This window comes from Calliphora vicina, chromosome 2 (genome assembly GCF_958450345.1).
Source record: "Calliphora vicina chromosome 2, idCalVici1.1, whole genome shotgun sequence".
NCBI classification, from domain to species: Eukaryota; Metazoa; Arthropoda; class Insecta; order Diptera; family Calliphoridae; genus Calliphora; species Calliphora vicina.
In genome coordinates this window covers 55,600,847-55,607,120 of record NC_088781.1, presented here as the reverse complement: position 1 = coordinate 55,607,120, position 6,274 = coordinate 55,600,847, and the positions used below count along the sequence as shown (strand labels likewise).

At 33.7% G+C, this 6,274-nt stretch overlaps 1 long non-coding RNA gene across 1 annotated transcript; it reads left to right on the top strand.

Annotated features, from left to right (window-relative positions):
• Positions 1-2,423: 2,423 nt before the first annotated feature.
• On the top strand, positions 2,424-2,895 carry LOC135951963 (uncharacterized). Its single transcript, XR_010576004.1, has 2 exons — positions 2,424-2,521; positions 2,594-2,895. It is a non-coding gene; the product is annotated as an uncharacterized LOC135951963 (long non-coding RNA).
• Positions 2,896-6,274: the final 3,379 nt, after the last annotated feature.

The window sequence follows — 6,274 nt, the reverse complement described above, 5'->3', positions numbered from 1 at the left end:
TATAATTGTAAAGTGTAATTTACAGTAAGATTGTTGACTCTCGTTAATTGCGGTGTGACAGGTATTGTTGCTAATTTCATTATCCTGCTGAGGCCCTGAAAGTGTTTATGGACGGCTGCATGAGGAGTAATGTAATGACGTTCTTCTTTAGGCGACCTGACTACTGTAATTCCATAAAGCCAGATATATCGGCTATAGGTATTATATGATGCCTGATGTTATCTGCATATTTACCGAAATAAATGATATCGTGAAGACAAGGCCGTTGTTTTTTTGACATCATTTGACAGTAATGACTAACTCTAAATTGAATAGCGAAATTATAATATAACGCTGATATGGTTTCCTGGTTATATAAATTGTCGAGGTAAATAAATATATCCGCTATATAACTATTAACTTCATAGAAAAGCTGTAAATTTTGTTCATTCATCCCAAATACCCTATTTCCAATTGTCGAGGGTTCCTGAAGAAAAATCACATATATCTAAAATTTAGATATTTCTTCCACCAGAGATAGTATTGCCATTTAATATTTAACCGAGTAATCCAGTACTCTCCTCCTTTTTTTTCATTGGCCTGCTGTTTTATGTTGTTTCGTTCTTTACCTTTGCCACTTTTTCGAAACTCTTATTATTCATCTTGTGTGGTGTCCATACAATGGATGTCTTCCAGATTATGAAAAATAAATGCCTTTCCTTCTCTTCAAGATATGAGATAGATGTTTTATTCTAAAGCAACCACGATCAGAGTGCAGTCTTCGGTTTCTCATCTCAATCTATATTTCCTTTGGTTATCCAGGTTGCTACTCTGTCTTTTTATAAAGAATGATGTCTTGGTCAGGTTTAGGATTTAGGTTTTTCTCACAAGGACGTGTTTTCCTTCCTACCAAGATGTTGAGATACCTCCCAACAGGCCATAATGAATATACATATGTGGAGCCGCAGAATAAAAGTTACTTTTTTGAAAATTTAAAAATTTTGATTGAAATTGATTTTTTCTAGAAGATTTGATATCAAATATTATAAAAATACCAACAAATCAATTTGTAAAACAAATTCGAAAAAGTACGTTTTGTTCTGCGGCTCCTTATATATAGGCGTCCTTTTTTAATTGAAGAAAGAGTATCACCCTAGTAAATCTAAAGCTCTCAGTGTGGATTTGTGGTGCATCTTAATCCCCCTCCAAGACGTACTGCACAATTCTCCTCCTGGCGAATCAGTGAAATTTAGCTGGATACGAAATTGGAGACGATGAAAAAGTTCATCAGTCATCGTTCTCCACGCCTTTTTTGATTTGCTTCCTCTTTAATCTCCAACATCAATTTCACCGACGCCTTCTCTGCGTTCTTCTCTCCCGCCTGATTCTCCAAAAAGTTATATTTTTAAGACTTGTAAACTGTCAGGAACATATCCTCTGAAGTGCGAGGAGCTCTTCTCCTTTTAGGTTTTCTCTTCAATGGTAGTGCTTTTGAAATCTCCACCATCAATTGAAGATTTCACTTACATGATGCAGATGCCTTTGTTATGCTCTTCTTTTCCACCTGATTCTCCTTTTTAAGAGTTGGGAACTGCCAGAGAAACTCTTATCCTTCACAGTAGTGATGGATGTGGATGAATCCTCATCCTTTGGAGCGTTGCCCTTTTGTTGGAATATTCTATGTCTTATCTTGTTTCTTTCCTTAGCTTGGCGACAAAGAGTTTTACTCGATTTGTAGAGCAGTGTTTACATCCTTATATGTGTCGGAAGATTCGGTCATGTGTGGCTGGGGATGCAAAAATCTTGCCCTTGAATCCATTTCCACGTAACGATAGCATGAAAACTAAGTACCACCTATTTTTCAAACTTGATAGAGCTATTGGTTTATCACAATGAAATCATTTATAGAGGGACCATATCTTGAAGATTAGCAGTGCACGGAATTTAACCATAGCAAACATCGCTTATAGTACTAGACTATTGTAGCTTGTAAAATTGGATTTTCATATTTTATGTACATGGTTCAAATAAAGATTTCGACATCAATGAAATCGGACTTGATGGTTGGAAACTAACTACGAAATCAGAGGAGTAATACTTACGAAATCACTTTAGTCTTCTTGGGTTCAAAAATGTAAGAAAATCATTAAACCTGTATAACAGAAGCTGAACAGTATTAAATCCAAGGCAGCAATATTTATTTGCTGAATTATTCATTGTATTGCTGTTGTTATTGTTGTTGTTGATCTAAACACCTTCTGCAACAACAACATGATAAGTGTGTTCAAACTATATAGCTGGTTTATGCTGTGAATATTAATTGTTGTTTGAATTGAATTATTTAATATGCTTCAGCTTTTCTGCTACTGCTACTCATTATTCTAGAGATTGATGATATCATGTTTTTATTACCTCTTTGTGGATATTTGGTTCAATCTCCTGAGAATATAAAAAGCTTGTGCAGCCTGAATCCAACAAGCATTCCTGCATACAACTTTGTCAGGCTTAATTCAAACCAAATTCTACAAAAATGTTCAAAATCGTAAGTATTTTTTGTAAACTAAATTTTGGTATTTAATTTGCAATTTAATGTACATATTTCTTTAAATTGCAGTTCTTCTTGTTGTTCGCTGCTTTGTTGGCTTTGGCCACAGCTGCTCCATCCCCTGTAGCTTCTCCTGAGCCCGCACCAGCTCCTCAAGTTTACTATAGCGGTTATCCTGCCTACACTGGTTATGCTGCTCCAGCAGTTTACTATGGTTAAGGGAGTTTGTTTGTTAACATTGATGATTGGATTGCCTATACTGAAACGGATTTTACGGATTGAAAATTGTAAACATGTCTTGGTCTCATGTTCATGTTTTATCTAAGTTTAAGTTTATTTGTTTTAATTAAAAGCATTTAAAAAATTAAAAACAGTTTGTTTTTCTATACCATATAGATCTGATGATTTATCTTAGAATTGATCATATAACTGATCAATTGTAAGCGAGAATTTAGAAGAACTGGTTAAAACAGAACAAAAGCTGAAGAACTAATGAAGAGCTCACTCTCTCCCATGAAGTTTGTATGCCGAAGCGCCAATTGCGAAGAACATTTTTTTTCGTAGATATCACACTAGCTGCAAGCAATTCATTATATGTATATTACTCCGTTTTATCTAGATTATTCCACTCAATTAAATTGATGTTCTAGATGCTAGTGAAATTAATTTAATTTTCGAGTCTACTGGAGTTCCTACCTTATCACCTAATGACGTTAATATTATTCCTGTCCCTATTCAAGAGTTGTATAGTGGAATTCACATTGTATACAGGCCTTCTGAAGATAGTGTCTGTAGATTTTGCTTTTAATAGAACTAAGCTGAAGCATTAAAAACGGATACTTTTTTCCCATCTCGCCTGCCTGCTCAATATCGTTGTCTAAATGCACAGGCATGGTATTCAACTAAACTAGATATCCATTTATTATGGGACTTATTATATTTAAATCAGTGTACATCCAGCATTGGGATCAATCCCCATTTTATACCAAAGCTTGGTACCTTGTGTTGAATTAATGTGTTATGTTATGATATGTACTGTATTTTATTTTGTATTTTTATTATAGTAGTATTTTGTATCTGTTGAAACTTCAATTCTCATAATTTTTCATTCTTAATAAAACATTTATTACAAAAGGTTATGAGCCCAGGAAACTTTGAGAAATAAATTAAAAATTTTATTTATTTTAATAAACTTAAAATCCAATATAAGCAATAATTTTTCAAGAAGATATTTCAAGGAATTTAAGAATATTGCAAGCAATTAAAAGTAATCGCTAAGAAAATGGATTTGTCGAAACATGTTAAGCCTCTCCAAAATGAAATGGATTATCCAATCTGGAAACGTAAGATGCGTGATTTATTAGATTATCACGAAGGAGCAATTGATGTCATTGAAGGTAATTTAATGAAACCAATTCCACTACCGATCGACGCAACAAGCGAGCAAAGAAAAATATATAAAGAGGAAGCTGATTTATATAGAAAAGTTAACAGTTATGCGAAGTCGATGATAACAAGCGCGGTAAGTGATGACGTATACCAAAAGATAATGAATAAAGAAACTGCTGCAGAAGCTTGGGAATCATTAATGCAACAATTTGAAGCAAGATCAAAGGATCAACTTTTTAAAATTTGCATTGATTTCTTTTCATTTACCTGGAACCCAAATGAAGATGTAAGTTTACATATAGCTAAATTGAAAAGCTTGTGGGTGGAAGTGAACAACGGTTTAAAAGGGAGGAATGAAAATCAATTGCCAGATGTATTATTGGTATGTAAAATTCTTCAAATTTTACCGAGTCAATTTGATACTTTCAAATCAAGCTGGATGCTTTTAACAAAGAACAAATAACAAGCCGAATAAGAAATCTGATGTCTGTAACTACTTTAAAAAGAAAGGCCACTGGTTACGTGAGTGTAGAAAATGGATCAGCGATGGTAAGCCAAGAAAAGAGATGAATAATGAAATTAAGTGTACATCACATCGAATACTGCCTCTAATTTGTGATGAAATTAATGCAATTAAAGAAGATTTTTCAAATGATTGGTGGATTGATAACGGTGCAACAAGACATATTACAAATAATAGAATATTATTTAAAACGTTTGAAAACTTTAAAGACTCCTGCAAAATTATGGCTGCTGGAAAAGAAGTTTTGGATGTCGTTGGTAAGGGCACTATAGAAATTCAGTCAAAAGTAAACAACAAAGTACTCGTTTTTGATCTAACTGATGTTTGGTATGTTCCAAATATATCGAGAAACCTCTTCTCAGTGTTATCTACTCAAGATAAATTGAATAATAGTGAATTTACGTCGACGGCAACAAATTGTAAACTTTTAGTGAACAATGAAGTTTTGTTAGTTGGTCACCGTGAGGTAGGAGGTACCTTATATAAGGCAGATATCGAACCAATTATTCCAAGTGCAAGAAATGAAATTAATTCTACCGAAGCTGACAATACATTACAGTTATACCATGAGCGATGGGGACATCAAGATAAACGTCACGTGCAACAAAAACTAAAAGAAGAACTTGGTATAAATGCGAAATTGGACAATAAATTGTGTGAATCCTGTATTTATGGAAAGTCTCATCGTCTACCATTTGGCAATAGAGAAAAGGCAAGTAGTCCAGGTGAATTAATGTCAGCAGATGTATGTGGTCCATTCCCAGCATCTTTTAGCAAGAAGAAATATTTAGTCATATAAAAAGATTCTTATACTAAATATTGTTTTGGCTACTTCCTGAAAGAAAAATCCGAAGTTAAAGATGTATTGAAGGAAGTTTTGGATTTTGCAAAGACTCAAGAAAATCCTATAAAAGAATTTTTAAGTGACAATGGAGGTGAGTTTGATAATTTTGAGATAAGAAAAGTTCTTAAAGAACATGGAGTAACACAAAGATTGACTGCTCCATACACTCCACAACAAAATGGTGCAAGTGAGCGGGAAAATAGGACAGTCATCGAGATGGCACGAACATTTAAGTATTCAAATAAGAATGTTAAATTTTCCTGAAGCGATTTGGGCTGAATTAGTTCGCACAGCCATATATATTTTAAATCGAACTCGCAAAACTCCTGTTGACGGTAAGAGCCCACATGAGCTATGGTTTAGAAGAAAGCCAAGAATTAATCATTTAAGAATAGTTGGAAGCGAATGCTATGCCCATGTACCATGCCAGAAGAGAAAGAAGGTGGATTCAAAAGCAATCAAGGGTTATTTAATTGGCTATGATACAGAAGAACGTTACCGAATTTATGTAAAGGAAAACCACAGTTTAATTTTATCAAGAAACGTCAGATTTAGTGAAGAACTAATAAATTGTGATGATATTCAAGATGCTAGAAATTACACTTCGGAAGACTCACTATTGTCTTCCGAATATGTTAAACTACTATTTAAAAATTATGATAAGCCTATGAATGATATTCTGGAAGAAGAACAGATTCAGCCAATTACTTCAAATAATCAAGGAGCCGTAAGTGATTACCAGCCAAGTCCACAGGAAAATGATTCAGATTGTGAAGAAGATAATGAATTATTTGAGGAGTGTATTAATGATGATTTTTCGGATGTTAGTGATTTTCTTGGTTTTGAATTTAATAAACGTAAGCGAAAATTAAGTGATGAAGAAGAAGAACCAATAAGTAAACGTTTAAGAGATCGCACTTTAATTCATAACTCAAGATTTGATGACTATGTTATGGCAGCTCAGGATTTTGTAAATCAAATTGAAACTCCATTG